Below are 22,694 nucleotides of genomic sequence, written 5' to 3'. Positions count from 1 at the left end.
AAGTTGGATTTGCATATGAGTTCTTAGAGTTATCAATTGGTTGCACAACAACTTGGAAGCAATGACAGGCCCTTGAGCTGCCAGATGGCAAGAAATTAAGATTGAGTTCAGTCCATATGAGTTTGGATTTGTCATTATCCTTGTCTTGTGACTATGGTTTTGACAATTCACATGGATAAGAACACATACACCATTAAATCTAAGTGTCATAAGGTTTCTCTCCGATTCATGAAAATAATGGTGAGGAAAGACTTTCACTAAGTAGATTTTAGCTAGATAGCAATTGTGATACTTGCATTCTCAAAGTCGTTAGTGAAGCGTGTGTGGTTTACTGGCACACTAACATGGACTTGTGAGAAGTGGCAAAGGTCTAAACAATCAAGACTATGATTACGGCATCCCTTTTAATAGTTCTTAAAATTGTTTAGACACACCTGTGAGCTATCTAAGATAAGGTGTATGATATTGATAAAGTTTTATCAAATCAATCTAGTATCAGAAATCTGGTTCAGCTGATTTCTGAGTACATGTCAAAGCTAGTGGGAGCATAAGTGTTACGCCAATAATCATCATGTTAGTGGGAGCATGATAATTATGATAAGTATTGCAAGTTAGCAATGTTAATTATAGAAAACAAAAAGTTTCAATTGGGAAAGAGTTGCTTTGCTATAATTAAGGGAGAGGAAATTATACTTCATCTCAAATCTAAAAGCTTAGATTGAGGTTTTAATTGTATTTGGTCAAGGATATATATATATATATATATATATATATATATATATATATATATATATATATATATATATATATATATATATATATATATATGAATTTCATGTTGGAATGGCTCAACATAAGAAAATTCTATATATGAGTTCATTATTTGCGTTCTAAAATTCGATTATGATTACGTCATCCCTTTTCATAATCTGAATTATGAGAACTTGGCAAATAAAAATGGAAATGTTATATCAAAAGACTAGTTTAGTCTTTATGTGAGAGATCATGAATCATGTCCCATATGCTTCAGATATAGGATCGATTACATGTGCTATATTCATCCTTTATAAAATTTTCCAAATGCCTGGGGCATTATGAAGGGAAAAGGTCTAGAATTGGATATGACTAAAAGGATTAAACAATTGTCGAGGACAATCTAAGGTTTACCAAAGATTGGGTGCTCAAGGACAATTGGAAGTATAGTGATAATTCTGGAAGGACCATATTGACATAATCTATAAGGAGGCAACTCTTGTTCAGAAGTGATAGTCAGAATGGAATCTAGAAATGTTTGAAAGTTAGAAATTATTCAATCTGTGTAAGATTAGGAAACTTAATGCAAGAAGGATGTTTCCAAGGAGCTGATCTCCTTTGGAATGCTCTGTAATGGTTGTTGTTAAGTCTTTCTGAATTTGTGCATAATCATTACAAGAGGATCAATGCATATAAGTTTAGAATCTAACGGATTTCAGTAAATGACATGAATTTGGAATTCTTGCATTTGCAGTAAGGATTTGGGATTGTGAAAAGAGGATCATTGGAGTTATGTTCAATTGACCTAATTCGCAAAGTAAAGATCATAGACAAACATAGTATGCATACTTGGTGCATGGCATGACTAGTGTTTAGAAAAACATAGTGTACATGCTTGGAGCATGGGACAACTATTGTTTTAATTCAAGAACAAAGTTGATAGCTGAAACAGTATACAATGAATAATGTGTAATCATATGGTGATAAATAAAAGGTGTTTTATTTATATTCATAAGTTCTGAGACCATATTGGATTCGATTATTTTTGTGTTTCATCTTGCATGTTTTCACTTCCAGAATAACTAGGTCAGTGTTCTGAATGACTAAGTTATTCAAACCATCCACATTCGGTCATATGTAGGAAGTAGATATGAATCAAGACTGCCATGGGTTGGGCTTGTAGAGGTCTAAGATGTTGGACAAAGGGCTAGAACACTCATGAGTGCTCATCAGTTCTGAGTATTGGATTCAACCCGCGCTCATTGGAATCACTTCATGGATTTTATCACGAGTGATCATGAGATGATAATATCTTATACTCTTCAAACCTAGAGATATGAGTTGTTACTATGAGTTGGTTGTACATTGATTGCACGAAAACGCAGTCGGTAACTCGATGTAATAAAACGTGCCTTTGTGTATGATTCAACAAGTAGTAGAACAAGCCAAATGAGTCGAAGTTTATCCATTCCTTTTACCTTCGGGATAAAAGCGATATCTGTGGGCCCCTCGATGATTTGGTGATGACAAATGTAAGTGCTGGGCCAGTCCAGGACTGATTTGATTTGTTCAATTAGTCAGTCAACGTAAATCGGAAATTAGGAAACAACAAATGGACAGAGAGAATGATTATAATCCATGTGTTAGTCCATGTGATATCTAGAATGGAGGAATATATGATCCCTTATCTAATAGACAAGTCATTGACAAAGGTCAGAGTTCGACAGAAGCTTTTGAGAGCTACGATTGCCAGTCGGTTCTTGAAGTCATACGCAATAATAGTTTTAGAATTATCCAAGTGGGAGACTATTGGATTAATGTCTAAGTCCATAACTGTAATTGGTGAGACTTGACCCGACCCGACATGGTCCATTTGGGTTGCCTGGTGTATTTGTACCCATGGATCATGGAAATGAAAGGCCATGACAATTAGGGTTTACATGGTGTAACCCTAACTATATAATGATCTTATTGTTGGAGAAAATCGGCCACTATGGGTAATAGAAAGGGCTAGCCGATTTCATGAAGTGTGTATGTTCTCTCAATCTATTCTGAATGTATTTGGTGTTGTGTGAACCATTTGAGGTGTCACACTTGGGGCACTAGGCACTCAAGCTTCATGAAGACAATCTACATCAAAGAGGTATGTCATTCTAACTTGAGATATTCATTTGAATCAATGTTATTATGCTAGTTAAGGATGAATACCTTGGAAAGTTCATATTTGCATGTATAATAGAGAAAACATAGATCCAAGGTATTTAGGGTTGCATGTACACTTAGGAGTGTTAGAATGCTCAAAACCTAACAGGTACGCCCTGCGCACTCCCTTTCTTTGCCCAATACTTAAGGCCCAACAATCCTGGCCCAAACCAACAACAACCCATTAATAATATATATATATATATATATATATATATATATATATATATATATATATATATAATTAATACCTGTAAATCCCTGATGTTACATGATCCTTGTTGTTGATCACAAAACACATGCACCCAAAAAAATTAAAGAATCGGATGTTGGGTTTTCAATTGTAGAGTCCTTCATAGGGAGTATTGTTGAGGCGTTTGCAAATGATGCTTCGATTTCGAACAAAGCATGTAGTTGCCACTACTTCGATTTTATGCCATTTTTTTCTATTAAAACCAGTTTAATTCTTTATTTTATTTTAAAACCAGTTATTTTATTTTAATTCCAAATTTTTCCACAACCCAACCTATGATAGTCACATTGGTTTACTTCTTGCTGATTATATTGGAAGAATATTATTCTTTCCATGAGGATTACTCCATACGACAGTCGGACATCATATTTTTCTTCACAAGTATTGTACCGCAGTTGCGTCTGATCAACAAAATTGTTTCACAACCTTTGCTTTATGGGATTTTTATGACTTGTCACTTTTGATCTTTGGTTGACAAACCATGTATCTTGAGCATGTGGACTTTATTTTCTTGAAGACCACTTCAGTAGTTTCGGCACTGCGTATTGGGAACATTGGTATTTTTCAGCACAACAAAGATTTTTCATGTAGAGTTATTATTTGTTACTTTGGTGTTTATTCGAGTAGTTTTTCAGCGACATAATCAGCCAGCTACATATGACCGAAGAGTATTTATTTTACTCTCATTCTCGTGTTTTATCGAGACCCTTCATACATCTAGGGAGAGCATGCAAAGCTCTTGGTATCTGAAACTCTCCATCCAGATGATTTGTTTATTTTTGATATCCGGTCATTGGTTATCAAAAATAGGGAGAGAGTATTATGTTATCATCCGGATATGTTTTAATGATTGTTTGAGTTTGGATTTTTGAAGACTTCTGAAGACGATGATTTATTTAGTGATGCGACATGGCACTGATTTTTGGTAATCTTTTGATCAAATTTTTGGTATTGCTAGATGTTTATCAGATCCAGATTTTTTATTATTCAGACTCTTCCACAGGATGTTTCATACTTTTAGCATGCTATTCTTTTGAAGAATTTTGGGTGTATTATGATTTGAGACCTAGAGATGTTTAGCAGACTTCTTGAAGCCGAAGTATTTTTTCTAATTGGATCTTTTACTTGATCATGGGGCTTGTGACAAGTGTGAAGATTTGGATCTTATTTTTCTGCTTCATTGGTGGTGCTTTGGAGCCGATGACCTTTACTGTTTAGAGATTCATGGCCAGCATCAGAGATCACAGACACTTCAGAGTTTCAGAGACATTTCAACATTTGGTTCTCATTATGTTTCATTTTTATTACCACACTTTCTAGTCGTTTACTGTGTATTTTAGCCTTTTATCACTTATTTGTATCCCTCATCATTTGCGAGCATTTATAAGGAGAGAATGTTTGATCATGAAAATGCTCTACCAATTATGAGTGATAGTTAGATTATTTTATTCCCTTTATTGGATAATTTGGTTTCTCTCGCCTTATAGGAAAGGGTCTAGAGAATGACTTAATAGAATGATTGATTTATAATTTGAGTATTGTGAAAGGGTTGAGTTATTAAGAAATGAGTGACAATATTGAGATACGGTTTACAAAGGATTGAGTTGCTGAGTGCTTAGTCGATATCTATTATGTGGGAGACTTAATGAGTGTTAGTCCATATAATTTATGTTAGTGATATACTTATGGATTAGGATATGAGACATAAGTCGAGTACCCAATAGTATTTGAGAAATAAAGCTAAGAGAAATAGTCGATTTGAGTAATGGTATGTGAAATCCTACCAATTATGAGGACGATGATAAAATATCTGAATATTAGTAGGAATATTTATTGATTTTGATATTTGAGAAGAATGTTAATGATTAAGAGATGTGACAATTTGTAATTGTCATGACCATCTTCTTTACGAATTAGAGTTAATCACTACCAAAGAGTTAGATGAAAGGGATAGTAAATTAAGACACAAGGAATGTCTAAGCATAAGAAAATTTTGTGAGCCATTTAAACTTATAGGAGAGATGAGAAAATAAGAGTGAAAAGAAACCATGGATATAGAAGGAATATGAGCCTTTGGTTGAGTATAGAGAGAAATTTAGAACTTGTATGAGTTGACTGATGAGAATATGATATCATCAGAGGATTGATATCATTATTAAAAATCGAAGTGTTATTCGATTATTATGTTATATGGTATTCATTTAATTGTTGAGAGTTTAATTTATTGATGTCTTTTATAGTTATTATGAGTATTATAAGAGATATATAGTATTAAATCATCTTGAAGTAAGAGTTTGAAGTATTTATTTAATGAGAATCAGATGATGAGTTATGATGACTGAGTAATTATAGCTTGAGGAATACTATTAACTGAAAAGACTATATTGCTAAGGATGATTAGAGTTATGGGCTGTTTGGCAGGATCTGAATTTTTAAGATCTGAATTATTAAGAGATCTGAATTTCTAAGAGGGTCTGAAATTTTAAGAGCTGAATGTTTAACATGTTGTTTGGTTGGAACTTCTGAATTGTTGTGCTGAATTATTAAAATGACCATTTTACCCTTCTGTTTTAATTTTTATTGAATTCAAGTGTTTGTTTAGAAAATAACATAATAGATTTCTTAAAAACGTATTAAAAAAACATAAACACCATATAAAATCGAAATTTAGCATAAATCAAAATTAAACACAAATCATTCAAAACATCAAGTAATACAAAACATCTAGTTATCCAAAAAAACCATCAAATCATTCAAAACATGAAGTCATTCAAAACATCTACTTATAAAAAAACCATAAAATCAATCAAAACGTCTACTTAGTGAAACATTCCATAATGTGCTCCAACAGTCTTGACCAAATTCTCACAAATAGTTGGATCAATGGTTAACCACATGTGCCTCTTATCCACACCTTCACCAAAAAGAGCAACATCAGTAGTGTATCTTGGATCAAATATTCCCTATCGTAACTTCTCCAACTTTTTCATACACACACCCAAATTTGAAGAAGCATGCTTTTCCACAAATATCTTAGCAACTTTTGCAATATCTTCCCCGATTTCAAGCAATCTTGAATTCGATGCATCTTTGCCATTATCTTTACTTTTATTTTTACTCTTTGCCGTATCTGTAGTCTTTTGTTTTTTTTAACTAAGCGGAGGACTCGTCACTAAGACCTACAGTTTCTTGTTGAGTGCAATTGATGTCATCAAAGTCATGCAAACTATAGTTGCTTGAATCTTGAGTAGGACATGGAAGGGTAGAAGTTGGCCCCCAACTATGAATGTCCGTCGCATTCGCACCTTCAAACAACTGTGTGTAAAGGTCGGGGTACGGTAGTGGTGTGTGTCTCAAAGAATCCACATGTTTGTTTGACTGTTCGAAAAAAATATTTTATTATTTAAACATGATAATATATTTTTTTATAACTAAACACAATACCATCGATTCTAGTTCCCATTCTTCTTTGGATAAATTAAAGGTGTTGGTTGTTGAGTTGTACACATTGCCGGTTAAAAAACATAAACACCATATAAAATCCAAATTTAGCATAAATCAAAATTAAACACAAATCATTCAAAACATCAAGTAATACAAAACATCAATTCAAAACATCTAGTTATCCAAAAAACCCGTCAAATCTTTCAAAACATGAAGTCATTCAAAACATCTACTTATAAAAAAACCATAAAATCAATCAAAACATCTACTTAGCGAAACATTCCATAATGTGCTCCAACAGTCTTGACCCAATTCTCACAAATAGTTGGACCAATGGTTAACCACATGTGCCTCTTATCCGCACCTTCACCAAAAAGAGCAACATCGGTAGTGTATCTTGGATCAAATATTCCCTATCGTAACTTCTCCAACTTTTCCATACACACACCCAAATTTGAAGAAGCATGTTTTTCCACAAATATCTTAGCAACTGTTGCAATATCTTCCCCGATTTCAAGCAATCTTGAATTGGACACATCTTTGCCCTTATCTTTACTTTTATTTTTACTCTTTGTCGTATCTATAGTCTTTTGTTTTTTTAATTGAGCGGAGGACTCATCACTGAGACCTACAGTTTCTTGTTGAGTGCAATTGATGTCATCAAAGTCATGCAAACTATAGTTGCTTGAATCTTGAGTAGGATGGGGAAGGGTAGAAGTTGGCCCCCAACTATGAATGTCTTTCACAGTCGCGCCTTCAAACAACTGTGTGCAAAGGTCGGGGTACGGTAGTGGCGTGTGCCTCAAAGAATCCACATGTTTGTTTGACTGTTTGGAAACAATATTTTATTATTCAAACATGATAATACATTTTTTGTAACTAAACAAAATACCATCAATTCTAGTTCCCATTCTTCTTTGGATAGATTAAAGGTGTTGGTTGTTGAATTGTACACATTGCCGGTTTTGTTTTTCAACTTCAAAAAAAAGCACCAAACTTTGACTTTAGGTAGTCATAGTGGTTCTTCATTTGTTTTTTTTCGGAAATAAATTTATGTTCAATTTTTAATGTTTCAGCTACATTCCTCCAAGATAGTGCTTTCAAACTACTCCCTTCCCGTCCATTGACCGTAACTTCATGTAAACAAGCTTTTAGAAACGTTTTTTCTACACCTTCAACCTTCCAACTAATCATATCCTTCTTTTCTCCCATTTCTTTAATCAATTCAACAAAAAAATGCATGTTTTAGCAACAAGTTAGACATTGCAAATACACATTTTCAACAACAATTTAAGCAATATAAAGGCACATTTTCAACAACTACTTCAACAAAACAAATACACAATTCAACAAAACTAATGGATGTTTCATGATAATAGCAAGAATATATATGATTTCACTATAACATCAAACACAAATATTATGTCAGCAACAATATTTCAACATAATACTCAAACATAAAAACATTAAACCTAAAAATTTGAGTATAAAAAATCAAATATAATATATAAAATTCAACATCAACATTTCATCATATCCATTAAACACATTCACATTCGATCATATAACATCAAAATCGAGCATAGAACATCATAATCGAGCATATAACATCAAGTCGAGCATAACATCAAATATTGATTTTGATTCAACAAATCAGAAACTAATTGCATAACAATTTTGATTTTTGATTTTCAATTTTGAGGGGAAAGAAGGAAGAAACAGAAGAATACCTGTTGCGATCGGCTGAAGAATGATATGGAGACAGAAGACCTTGCGGTGGCGGAGGAAGGTGACGTTGCTGGGTGCAGCGTCGTCGAACGATTGCGGCAGCGGAGGAAGGCGAGGTCACTGGCGTCGTCGGAAACTGAGGAGAAGAATATGCGAAGCAAGCAGGTGCGAAGGGAAGAAAGAAGAGGAGGCGGTCGATGTGTTTAGGGCAAATAGAACATGCGTCTCTTTTTTTTTTTAGACTTTGTTTAATATCTGAAAAAATAAGAAGCATTTTTAATTTTAAGAGGTAAAAAATAATACACAAACAAAGGCTCCGAATCTAAAATTTTAAGACATTGCCTCTTAATTTTGCAAGTAAGAGGTAAACAAACGGACCCTTAGAAAGAGAATAAACATTGGGAATTTCGGATGATAATAGAGGATAAAATGCAAAACCCTCAGAAACGTGAGCAAGGTTTAAGAGTTGTTGCCATCATATGTTAGTTGATTATAGTGATATTTACTTTGAGACCTGTCTTGAGATCTCAGAAATTGCCTTAGCAATCAACAAAATTTCAATTATAGAATGGTCTTTAATGATCGAAGTTTGGAGATTTACAAATAGGTTTGAGAAACATGTAAATTTTTTGTATTTTAATAAATGATGAGAGTTTCAGACACTAGTGTAAGTGGGAGTACAATAATCAACATGATAAGTCGAGATGAGATTTAATTGGGTTACTATTATATTCAAGATAATTGCCTAATGAGTTATTGGAGAAGATTTAAGAGAAACACTAGTTTAAAATACTTACAAGTATTACATGATATGTGAAAAGAGTAAGAGTGTATAAGATATTTATAAGATTGTAACTTGAGACACTGAGAAGATATATAGGTTGACATACCCTTACTTACTTAGTAAGATTCCAAGGATGGAATCTTCTAAAGGGGAAGAGACCTTGTGACACCTGTTTTTCATAACGGGTGTTATTTTGGAAGATGTAAATTGATAAGTATTGAGAAGGTAAAATAGTGCATGGAGTTGCCTTAAATTTAAAAATGCAATTTAGCAAACGATAATTGAGGAAAGTTCTGTATTTTTATTGATACGAATGCATGTATATAAAAATCGTCGAAAATGGAGTTTGTATGAGAAAGTTAGATGAAAGTATGTTGTTATTTTGATAAAGTCAATGGAAGTCAAAGTCAATGTCACACCCCCAAACCAAGGATGGCGGAAACGTCCGGGGGTGGAGGACTTCATGTAGAGTATCACAACAACGAGTATAATAGTGCTCAAAGTAAAATACAACCATCATAAATATAATTGAAAAAAATTACACCAAAGTATATGTTTACATGATTCAAATCAATTACATTATGATACAAAATGAACTGTTCGAAGATTTATCGTCACATCCTCAAAACGTGGTTGATTTCCTGTTTCACTGAATTCCTGAGAATACAAGTAGTTTTGAAAAGTGTCAACACAAAGGTTGGTGAGTTCATAAGCTTTTGACAGTAAGAGTTTGAAAATCGATCTTTGTAAAGAGATGTATGTTACCAAGAAAAATCCAATATTTTCCTTACAAAAGTTATGTAGTCCTAAATACCAGGACCGAAAATGAACAACTATTTGTCATACTTAAAAATATAAAAGTGGTTTTAAATCGGCATAAAACCCTTTCTGATGTGAGAAAAATCCCGTAATGAATGATGTGTAGTCTTAAATACCAAGACCGAAAGTATACAATAAAGTATGTAATTGTTGATGTAAAAAGTGATTTTAAATCGACATAAAACCCTTTTTGATATGAAGGCGTATAAGTATTTTTCCATACTTAAAGTAATTTCAGTGAGCTAAATAGACATAACTCGCTAATTTAAAGTTAGAACCCGTAAATCTTATGATTTGTTAATACCACATGTGAGCTATCATAACCATACTTGACATAGACGGCCTCGTAATACGACGTTCTTCAGGCGTCGCCGTTAAATGACACTTGTCACCACAGACCTGCCGGTCTAGCTGTTGCAAGCAGCTCTGGTGTGGGTTTGTCAAACCCAATATAGATCTATACACAACTATCACGTTCTCCCTACAAGAGACTCTGGTTACAATTTACAGGACTTTTTGACTTTGTTACTTTGGAAGTAACCCGAAGGGAATGACTAACAAATTTATTCATTAACAGATTTACGTGAAGTAAACTGAAAACCTTTGGTAAATAAGTTTGAGAAGTAAATGATACATAAACTATACCTATTATAGTTTATCCAAAACGTTTGTAATGTATAAGAATTCTTTTATGAAAATGCCTTAATGCTATGAATCCATAAACTATGCTCATTATAGCTTAATATACGTGTTCTAAATGAATGAATAATATTATCATGAATGCCTATGTTTCAGTTTATGATGATAAACTAACGAGGAAAACACATTCAATATTTAGAACTTATCGTTATACACTTTGCTCAACATAATACAAAGTGTTATGAAAGTTATAAGCTGTTAACTAATTTTCAACCTTTCTACACTGTTTTTGAAAAGTCATAGAAAAATCATACGAAGTTGAAAACTAAATCCGTAAATTCTGAGAGTTCCCAAAATGTGTCTAGTTTACTCATAATTTTTATCATGATTTTTAATGATCCCTAACTTGGGTGAAAAGGTCCATAATCACAGACTGGTCCGGATTGGTGTTTGAAATGATAGGCAGTTTTGTAAAATTCACCATAAATTGTAGAAAAATCGTATGGAGATGTGCAAGTAGTCATTTTAAAGCTAAGAACTTGGACTACTTACACCTAAAACAGTTTTGAAAACAAAAATGTTTAAGTCGTCCAAAACAGTCTGTGAATGGAGTTGAACGTTTCTGATGAAGGCTGTTAGAAAAGTTTAGTTATGTTCTTGGTGTTTTAACTTGTATTCCCCCCCCCCCCCCCCCCCCCCTAAAAACTTGAGAAAACATGAAAATATAGGGGTATGAACTCACCTTGAGTGATTTCAGTAGGTAAGTGTTGAAGAAGAGAAGTGTTCAACCCAAGAACACTTGAAGAATCACTTGAAGATTCGAAGATCTAACAAGAATGTGATGATGTTTGTGTAAGCAATCTATGATTTTGAGTAGGAGGATGTGAAATAATCATAAGAAAGATGATGATACTTACTAATTGTAGGAGAAAAGTCTTGGAGTATGCCTTGAAATTCTCGAATTAGAGAGAGAAAGATGAGAGAGTTTGGAGTGTGGTTCTTGGTAAAAATGAGAGAATGATTGAAGTGTGAGGAGAGAGGATGGATGTTCCAGCCCTAAGAACATGGGAATAGTTGAAAATAATGAGAAAGGACCTATGAAGTGACTAGGGATGGGCTGGTGGTGAATAGTGACATGGAGTGGGTATGGGAGTGGTTGCTTGTGTCATAGAAATAAGTAAAGTCAACACTCTACCTTTGTACTTCACCCACTCTCTTTTGGATAAGATTTTATCCTTAAAAATGTGATTAATTAATAGTTAAGGGTCCTTACATGTTAAAATAAAGTTTTGGGTGAAAATCCCGTGTTAAAACAATTAAAAACGGGCCTAAAACGCGAATTTAGTCGAAAACCGGGAGAAAAAGCATTCCCAGCGACACCCCTCGGTCCTAGGCCGAGGTTCGGTCCCTAGGCCGAGGTTCGGTCCTTGCTGGTGCTGAGCCGGAAGCGAAAGGTGCGAACCAGAAGAAGAAGGCGAAGGCGAGGGACTCAGTCCGAAGGCTCGGTCCGAAGGGTCAGAAGCGAAGGTTCGGTTCGGTTCTTTGAGTGAGGTTCGGTTCGGTTCAGCAGCCTTCTTCATCAGGAGGGTTCGGTTCCTAAGGGGACTTTCGGTTCCTAAGAGGACTTTCGGGTCCTAAGAGGGGTTTCGGTTCCTCAAGCCCGTTTTTCGCGTAGACTTCCGCTTTTGGGCTGTTTTCGCCAAATTCGAGGGTCGGAATGCCCCGAGGGATTATAGAAAGTTGGGAGAGATTTCGAGAGAGATTTGAGAGAGATTCCACATACTTAGAGAGATTTGGGAGAGATTTGACATACTTGGAGAGATTTCACATATAAAGAGATATTTGGGAGAGATTTCACATTCGTAGAGAGATTTGGGAGAGATTTGACATTCTTGGAGAGATTTCTCATACAAAGAGAGATTTGGGAGAGATTTCACATACTTAGAGAGATTTGGGAGAGATTTGACATTCTTGGAGAGGTTTCTCATACAAAGAGAGATTTGGGAGAGATTTCACATACTTACAGAGATTTGGGAGAGATTTGACATTCTTGGAGAGGTTTCTCATACAAAGAGAGATTTGGGAGAGATTTCACATACTTAGAGAGATTTGGGAGAGATTTGACATTCTTGGAGAGGTTTCTCATACATAGAGAGATTTGGGAGAGATTTCACATACTTAGAGAGATTTGGGAGAGATTTGACATTCTTGGAGAGATTTCTCATACAAAGAGAGATTTGGGAGAGATTTCACATACTAAGAGAGATTTGGGAGAGATTTCTGATAAGAAGAGATGGAGTGAAAACGATTGAGAGAGGTTTCATTGGTGACCTTTTTGAGTGTCCGGCTTCGCAATGCAAGGTCCGTAAACCCCATTAAGTCTTGTTTAAGGATCTTGCATACTCCCGATGAGTATGTAACATTGTTTTATCGGTTTGGCTCTCCACATACCACCGTTTTAGGTTAAGGAGATCTAGATGTACGCACTTTTCGATTTATGATCTCTCATTAGAATAGAGAGTTGTTTAGAAATTACATAACGTAAACTCTAGTACCTACGGGCAAATTGAGTTGACCGGTTTGACTTGTTGACTTTAGTTGACTTTGACTTGACCGAAAATTGACGGTTGTCACAGTCAACAACCAACTATATGATTACCACGACATGGTGGTATGTTAAAAACGAGGTGGCAATGAATGACTCACCAAGACATGTGTCAACCAGAGAGAAACACGTGGCAATATGATCACCAAGACATGGCCGAAGATTCATCACGACGTGGTATAAGGAAAATCACCATGAAGTGGCACACATATGGCCATGATGTGGTGATGCCCAAAGTATATTATGAGATTTGATTATTGTTTAGACAAAGGGTCACAAGGTATAGCTAGTAGTGAGACGTGATAGGTTTTGAGGGACTTTTTATTTGATGAATAGGTGTTACCATGTGACGAACTGATAGGCAGTGAAGGATCAAAATCGATATTGGAGTTAGTATGCCCACCAACCAGGTGAGTAACACTAATCTAACATCCATTCATGTGTTATCTGTGATATACATTACATAATTTATATAGTTAATTATTATGGAGTAATTGATTGATATTTGAAACATTAATTATTTTGAGAGATTAATATCCTATTGAAAGATTTATCTTGATTGAGAGATGGATTATTAAATAAAAGATAACTTATAAATGAGATAAGTACTTGATGAGATAGATTCCGATTAAGATACATTATAACCAATAGATAGATTGCATTGGAAAATAAATCTTTTAGAGTAATTGTTTATATTAGAATTGTGATTTATGTGATATTTATGATATTTGAAATATACAATATGTGAATTATATAAAGATCTAAATGATTGATTATTGTTGAGAAATTATTATGATTGAGAAACTATTCAATATAGCGAATTATATAAATATCGAGAAATAGATTATAGTTGAGCAAATGATTACAATAGATAGATAGATTATTATTGAGAGAGTAATTATGATTAAGAGAGAGAAATAAATCATTACTAACATACCGATTATGATTGAGATAGATCTTAATAAAGAGATTGATTTTGAAGGTTTGTATCGATCGGATACACTTCATGTATAAAGAACGAAAGTAAACTAATTAAAGAGAAAATAAGGAATAGAAAGTAAATAACACAAAGAGTTCTCCAAATTTTTCTTTCACCAAGAAAGTGTTTTGTCTTCACCATGAAGACAGGTTGTCACAAAGACGATTACGAAACCAAGCCATGTGTACATTAGGGTTTCACCCTAATGATCAATATATACTAATCTATACATGTGAATCCCATGATTTAAGGGATTTTATCTTATCTATACTAAGAACTGATAGCAGAAATACCCCCGTTAGCCAGCTTTTATAGCAAATTATATTTGTTCTTTGCCGCTTTGGGTTGTGGGCTCCATCCTGACTTGGAGTTTTCAAATAAAAAAGGAAAAAGCATCCCGCTGAATTCATAACAAAGATACCAAATTTGCTATGTATTCTATACTTATCTATATTAGTACCTAATATACAAATGATTACATAGAGTAACTATACTAAGCGCTGACGCTGATAAGCTTTATACGTTGGAGTTGGTTGTAGAGTAGACGTCGATGTTGATGGATGTGTAGAGTGTTTGACTTATCAGATCATAAGGTATGACCTTACAACATCTCCTATCTGATGATATAAAAACTAATCTTCAATGAGTTCTTTAGCTCGTGCTCACCCTGAGAATAAGAATGAAGTTTTACCTCTTCAACTTTAACGAATGCCCCCCCCCCCCCCTAAGAAGATTAATGACTCTCATGATGATAAAGCAGTGGACGAAAGATAGATATGATCTTGGCTTGACTCCCCCCTAAGATGATGAATGAATCTCATGATGATAAAGCAGTGGAAGATAGATAGAAATGATCTTGGCTTCACTCCATCCAGTAGTTTCTTCAGCAGATGATCTTGGCAAGATAGTTCTCCCCCTTTATGACTTCAACAGGAGAAGGAACTAGAGGAGAGTAGATGCAATGTTTTAGTCTAGTATAAGATTATGATGTCTCCTGATAGTATATGTTTGAACTACCATTCACAGACATAGTATTGCGAGATCTCATCAGCATGTGCTTTCATATGCTGACTCATTAATCACTTTTATTAGAAGAAAATGGCAAGAGTGGTATGATACGTGTGATAAGCTGTGGTGTTTTATCTTTTTTGGATTAGGTGTCTAAGCCCATAACTATAATTGGTATGTACTTGACCCGAGAGTAGCATGGTCCATTTGGATTGCCTTCACCAGAACAATCTGATAGGATGGATATTTGAGGAAGAGGTTATTTATGATTTATTAATATATTACAAGTATAATATATTAATATGAAATCATGTTATTTAATTAGTATTGATCAAGAATTAATTTGGAATTAATTTAGTGATCTGTAACAGCTCAAAATCTCAAGTATTGTTAAGTTGCATTTTGGGGGTGTTTTAAAGGGGAGACTCGACGAGTTGGAGCCAGACTCGCCGAGTAGGGTCGCAGGTTTGGTCGCGGGTTCACGACTGGACTCGACGAGTCCAGATATGGACTCGGCGAGTCGACGCTGTTCAGCAGAAACCCTAGCCGTTCAGTATTGGGTCGTATATAAGGGTTATTATGCCGTCATTTCACGACTTTGGATCGATTGGGAAGAACCCTAGGCGACTGGGGCGGCTAGAGCAAGCTTGAAGGCCATTGGTGACCTTGAAGGAATTGTTGTGCAAGGAGGAGAAGGGTTTTAGCTAAAGGAACTGCAGGGAGTTCGAGTTCTGAAGTTTGGGGACATGGAAGGTACATCATTCAGGTAATAATTCGGATTACATTCTCCTGTGATTGATGTGTATATAGATTTAGGGTTTATGGAACCCATTTGGAGTCTAGATGGATTGTTGTGTTGTTATTCAACATTTATAACCTTGTATTAGGACCCTTAGAGGTCCAGAAGGTCCCATGTTTGTATATTCGAGAATATATGTATCTCAGGAAGCAGTTCGATCGACTGCATGGCGTAGACTCGCCGAGTCGGATGATCAGACTCGGCGAGTAGCTTGAAGATTTACTGGGACTCGCCGAGTTTGTTCTTCAGGCTCGGCGAGTAGAGTCGGGGTGGCCCCGCGATTCTTCCACGAGGACCTCGTCGAGTCAAGAGGGATACTCGACGAGTAGAAAGGGATCATACAGGACTTGGTGAGGACGACTAGACTCGCCGAGTCGCCAGGGTACTCGCCGAGTCCAGTCGAGATGGCCATTGACCCGAGTTGACCTGTGTGTAACGTTTTAGGGTCAGTTAACGTGGAAGATAGAAGTATTAAAAAGAGATATATGATGAGAAAGGGAGCTTGTAGCTCGGAGGATCAAGTGCAAGAGATTTCAGGAGTTGCTATCTTCCAGTGTCCGCGAGGTGAGTCTTCTCACTATACTGTACCGGAAGGGTTGACTGTGTGACCGGAAGGTCGGATATGATATGTGATATGTATGCTATATGTGATAAGTTATTTGTTATATGTGCTATGTATGTTATGGGCCGGAAGGCGATTATATTATGGGCCGGAAGGCAATATGTTATGGGCCGGAAGGCGATATGTTGTGTGATGGACCGGAAGGTCGGCGTGGGTAAGGCCGGAAGGTTTACCCAGCAGGGACGGAAGTCCCCTGAGACACATGGACCGGAAGGTCGGGCCTGGAAAGGCGTATGTGCGTAAGTTGTATATTGGGGAACTCACTAAGCTTCGTGCTTACAGTATTTATGTTATGTTGTTTCAGGTTCTTTCAGTAACGCGGAATGGCATCGGCTCGATTGTACACACCGAGGAAAGAGTTGTATTTTGGAGGATCCTGGTTGTCTATTCAAATGAAAATGGAACGATGTTTTGTAATTCGAATATGAATAAGATTTTAAACAAGTGTTTTAATATTAAATTGATTATTTAAATGAAAATTTTGCTTTGAAAACCACGGTGTTACAATTGGTATCAGAGCCTTGGTTTGAGGGATTCGGACGCGCCTACGGGTGAGTCTGGACTCAAACTGAGGAATTAAGAAAAGGTTTTCAAATAAATAGTTTTCTAAAAATGAATAAGAGTTCAAAGAGAAAGCAAGAAAGAGCAGTGTGTACAATCAGCCAGAGCCAAAATGGTGATTTCCCAAAATACCCTTACTTTTGTATTATGAAATATCTATTATGCACTTTATGAGACATTATTGCATGCTAGAGACAGGCTAGGTATTTCACATCTTAGGACTAGAGTGGCCTGATTTGTGATGCCTTAGTCTAGGGTTTGCTGTTATATGTGCGTTATGCTTTTGTGTGTATGTGATGAGTGAGAGCATCTAGTTAGAACGCACAAGGGGTAAAGCTACGGGGTACAGAGGTACTCCCGAGGATGAGCCGAGAAGGTGGAGCTACCACAGATGGGGAGTCCTATGTATGCTTCAATGCTCGAATGCTGCTTGCTTTGTGCTTTGTGGAGTTATCGATGATGGGAGTCAGCTACTAAGTGAGTATGACGATACTCAGGAGGTAGAGGGCTGGCATCATTAGGAACTCTTCAGCAGCTGATAGCAAAGAAGTGGGAGGACAGCGGAAGGGACTAGGGAGTAAATCTAACCAGATGAGTGCGCTGGTAGAGTAGAGGATTTCGCTGGAAAGCGAGCACGCGCGATGAGATGGGTGAAAGAGCAGGTTTATCAGCTACTTAGGAACTCTGGGATGGTCCGTGTGGAAAGTATGGGAAGATGTGGCAGGTAGTATGGGCCCGTACTACTGAAAGCAGAGGACCCATACTTGATACAGGGGGCATCCTAAAGGTCCTAAGGAACAGATTGAGGGGTGATGTTATGGTTCGGATACCATACATCGGAGCGGATACAGAGTGATGTTATGGTCCGGGCACCATACATCGGAACAGATTGAGATAGATGTTGTGGTCCGAGTGCTATACATTGGAGCAGATTGAGGAGTGGTGCTATGGTTCAGGTACCATACACTGAAGCATGTTGAGGAGGGATGTCATGGGATGAGTACCATGGTTCGTAGTGGATGATGCTTGTGGCTATCTTGTTATCTGGTTATGACCGATGAGGTAGAGATTGGATGCTATGGGTTTCAGGCCTGTAGACCATGATTGAGTACGGAGAGGCGTTCCTCGAGGGGAAAGGCGAGTGCCTATCAGAGTATTTTGGTAAGAGTCAAAGACAGGGGAGAATTTCAGTTGAGTCGAGCGATCAGACGACAGAGGAGAGGTCACCTTTTGGGTGGGTAGTGTCATTTATGCTCGTGTGCAAGACGCGAGAGGTCTGGTGTTTCAGTTCTGGATTTGGGAGTACACCCTGCAGGTAGTTATCGATAATGACTTCCCTCAGAGCATCAGGTAGCGGGTGTACCGCGAGACAGAGATTTACCGTGAACAGACAGTCAGTTGGGGCTGAGGTGGTCGAGAACCACACCACACCTAATTGAGAATAACAGGTTGGGTTATAGTGGTAGCAGTGAAGAGTTTAGACGAGTTTTGCAGTGCGGAGAGTTGTCGTCTATGTTGAGAGTAAGTCCCTGTTTTGGGACAAATCCGGCGTTGGATACGGATTGATGAGTTGAGATGAGAGGAACGATGATGCTGCGGTGCATTCTACGAGCCAGATATGTTATCGAGCAGCGCAGGTGCTTAGTATTAGATCAGTATGGGATTTGGAACGATTAGAGGCAGCCGTGATGAGAAGTTCTTGAAGAGTTAGCTAGAGGTTCAGAGTATAGGGGATTGATCGACTTCATAAGGGGAGGGACTATCGGGTGTTGCACAGCACCTTACTGGGGCAGGTACGATTTCGCTGGTGAAAGATAGTCGTGGGTTGATTGTATACTAATTGGTGTTGGTTCGAACCCTAGTGGGGGAGAACCGGGTGCAGTATGTAAGAAAGCAAGAATTGTCAGGAGTAGTAATAAGTGGAGTATAGAGATGCAGTAGGAAAGCATGAGACCATAGGTGTCGATGATCGAGTAAAGGGGTTACATCGGAGCTTGCTGGTCCGGTGGTGCATGCCGCAAGTGCGGAAAGGAGGGGCACTGTGCACGGGATTGTTGGCAGTCAGTGCCAATTCGGGATTTGAGGAGGACAGGATGGAGCGGAGCCCCAGAGGGCTCAGGGTCGTGTTTATCTGCGTGCGACAGAGGGAGACGGAGCAGTGCCGGAGGCAGCTGCGGGTATGATGCTTTCATGATGTCTTAATTGTCTTGCATTGATTTGGCGTATTGTTTGTGCTGGAATCTTGTATGGATCTCGATGCGGTATTCGTTGTTTCGCGGGTCTGGCATGGTTATGGATTGGTGCTTCAGGTTTTCGCTTTGGCATACGTTATTCCCTGATGGTTGGGTATGGTTATAATTGGTGTTATAGTGTCAGTAGTCTTGTGCGGTTTTCGATGTGGTGTTCATCCTTTGGGCAGATTGTGGGTTTGGTTATGGGTTATTGTCGCGGATTCCTTGGTTATCGTTCGTGGGGGTTGTTAGGGGAGATGCGGCACTGGGTTGATTGTCGGGTAGCATCTACAGTCGTGGAGTGATGATTGAAGGACTAGATTCTTGTGAGTGGGTTGATCAGGGAGGAGGTGTGTTTTGCTGAGGGTTGGTTGTGCTTGTGGGAAGCAGTCAGTGTGTAATTGTTCTCTTTGTACAGGATTGTTCTGTAAGGTTGTTAATGACGATCGGTGGCAGTTAGTCAGTGCTTTAGTGGGGGAGAATTAGAAAATTCTCCGGGAGATCGATGAGTATATGAGGGTGCTTAGCTGCCGGGATTCAGCAGTGTTTGTCAGCGCAGAGTATAGGCCGACGAGAGCGAGTGTCGGGTATGCGGGGCGGGATACAGACCTAGGGCATTCGATTGTGGAGGCCTGAGAGAAGGTCGGGATCAAGCTTGAGTAAGTGACCGGGGTTATGTGATCAGAGTATTGGTATGTTTGAGGTACGTGATGGGTTGTACTGCATTAATCCCACGGGATTATGTTGTGCATGTTTCTAGAGCTGGAACCGGAAGGTTCCAGAGTTAGAACCTGAGGGTTCGCAGAGTTGGGTGTACGGAACCACAGAGATATAGCCTCGAGTGGCTAGTATGTGTTATGAGAGTCGGTCCAGTCATGCTGGAGACTCTGTTGGTATTGCTAGATCAGTTGAGATTACGGATGGTGTATGTGCAGTGTGATTACATTGGAAGGTCGGGCCCCGGGATTGGTGATCTTGTTTAGCTGAGGCAGTGATTTTGATGAGTGGAGAGAGTGCATGAGATTGAGAGCCCCTGCAATGAGAACCAGAGTATGTGGATGGCGGTTACGCAAAAAGGGTGGTGTCGCTTGGGGCGAGCACCGTGGCACCGGTTGGAGTGGCATTATGGCCAAGAGGGTTCCTTGGAAAAAGGAAAAGAGGAAGGTGTGTAACTCCGAAGGGGTGCAAGTTCACGAAAGTGAAAGCTGCAGAGCAGAATTATGGTTAGAGTATTTCAAGTATGGTTTCGAGCACCACGTTTGCGGCAGTGAAGTAGGAACCCATCCGGGTTGGGATGACTGACGAGACTCCGAAAGGATGCAAGGGAATAGAGAATCTTGAATTCTCAGTGTGATTCTGATCAGGGTATAGGACGGATATTAGTGGTTCGTCTTGGGAGATGTTCGAGGATATCATCAGTGAATCAGGTTTTTCAACCTGCGAGTGTTGGGACTAGTTCAGTATGTGTATGTGATGGCAAGAGGGAACTTGTGAGAGTTGATCTGAGAGGGAGAACGGATCTCTCAGTCGGTCCGGAATGGGCAAAGTGGGCTTTGGATCGGGGATCCGGTGGTTCAGGGTTTCCTAACCCTTATGGGTTGAGTGATCGTTGAGATTTGGAGCAGAGTGCATCTTGGGTAATTTCCGATTACAGAGAGTGATGAGCAGTTCAAAGTTCGTACTTTAGTTGACAAAGCAGACTCAGCAGGTTAAAGAGAGTTAGTGATCGTCTAGAGTTAACAGGAAAGTTATGCAGGCAGACGCCGTTACGAGCATGTGATTCAGGTCGGCGACTTCGTATTTCTGACGGGGTGTTTCGATTTAGGAAGAGGGGTAAATGGGGGGCCCCGGTATGTTGGGTCTTTTCGTGAAGGTGCGAAGGTAGGAAGGGTGGCCTACCGTTTGGGGCTGCCAACGGAATTGGGACGGATCCATGACACTTGTATGTGTCGCAATTGAAGAGGTGTATAGCGGATGAGTCAGCAGTGGTTCTACTAGAGAACGATTAGGTGGATGCGAGCCTGTGTTACGTCGAGAGGCCAGTGGCCGTCGGAGATCGGAAGATCAAGGTTCTGAGGAACAAGGAGGTACCTCTGGTATTGGTTCAGTAGCGGCCTCGGAAGAGATCGGTAGTGTCTAGGGAAGCCGAAACGTGAGATGCGAGAGCAGCAGCCAGAGCTATTTTCAGAGTGAGACTTCGAGGGCGAAGTCTAATTCTAGTGGGGGAGAATTGTAACAGCCCAAAATCTCAAGTATTGTTAAGTTGCATTTTGGGGGTGTTTTAAAGGGGAGACTCGACGAGTTGGAGCCAGACTCGCCGAGTAGGGTCGCAGGTTTGGTCGCGGGTTCACGACTGGACTCGACGAGTCCAGATATGGACTCGGCGAGTCGACGCTGTTCAGCGGAAACCCTAGCCGTTCAGTATTGGGTCGTATATAAGGGTTATTATGCCGTCATTTCACGACTTTGGATCGATTGGGAAGAACCCTAGGCGACTGGGGCGGCTAGAGCAAGCTTGAAGGCCATTGGTGACCTTGAAGGAATTGTTGTGCAAGGAGGAGAAGGGTTTTAGCTAAAGGAACTGTAGGGAGTTCGAGTTCTGAAGTTTGGGGACATGGAAGGTACATCATTCAGGTAATAATTCGGATTACATTCTCCTGTGATTGATGTGTATATAGATTTAGGGTTTATGGAACCCATTTGGAGTCTAGATGGATTGTTGTGTTGTTATTCAACATTTATAACCTTGTATTAGGACCCTTAGAGGTCCAGAAGGTCCCATGTTTGTATATTCGAGAATATATGTATCTCAGGAAGCAGTTCGATCGACTGCATGGCGTAGACTCGCCGAGTCGGATGATCAGACTCGGCGAGTAGCTTGAAGATTTACTGGGACTCGCCGAGTTTGTTCTTCAGGCTCGGCGAGTAGAGTCGGGGTGGCCCCGCGATTCTTCCACGAGGACCTCGTCGAGTCAAGAGGGATACTCGACGAGTAGAAAGGGATCATACAGGACTTGGTGAGGACGACTAGACTCGCCGAGTCGCCAGGGTACTCGCCGAGTCCAGTCGAGATGGCCATTGACCCGAGTTGACCTGTGTGTAACGTTTTAGGGTCAGTTAACGTGGAAGATAGAAGTATTAAAAAGAGATATATGATGAGACAGGGAGCTTGTAGCTCGGAGGATCAAGTGCAAGAGATTTCAGGAGTTGCTATCTTCCAGTGTCCGCGAGGTGAGTCTTCTCACTATACTGTACCCGGAAGGGTTG

Source organism: Lactuca sativa, chromosome 5 (assembly GCF_002870075.4).
Source record: "Lactuca sativa cultivar Salinas chromosome 5, Lsat_Salinas_v11, whole genome shotgun sequence".
NCBI lineage: Eukaryota > Viridiplantae > Streptophyta > Magnoliopsida > Asterales > Asteraceae > Lactuca > Lactuca sativa.
Note: the sequence above shows the minus strand (reverse complement) of the source record.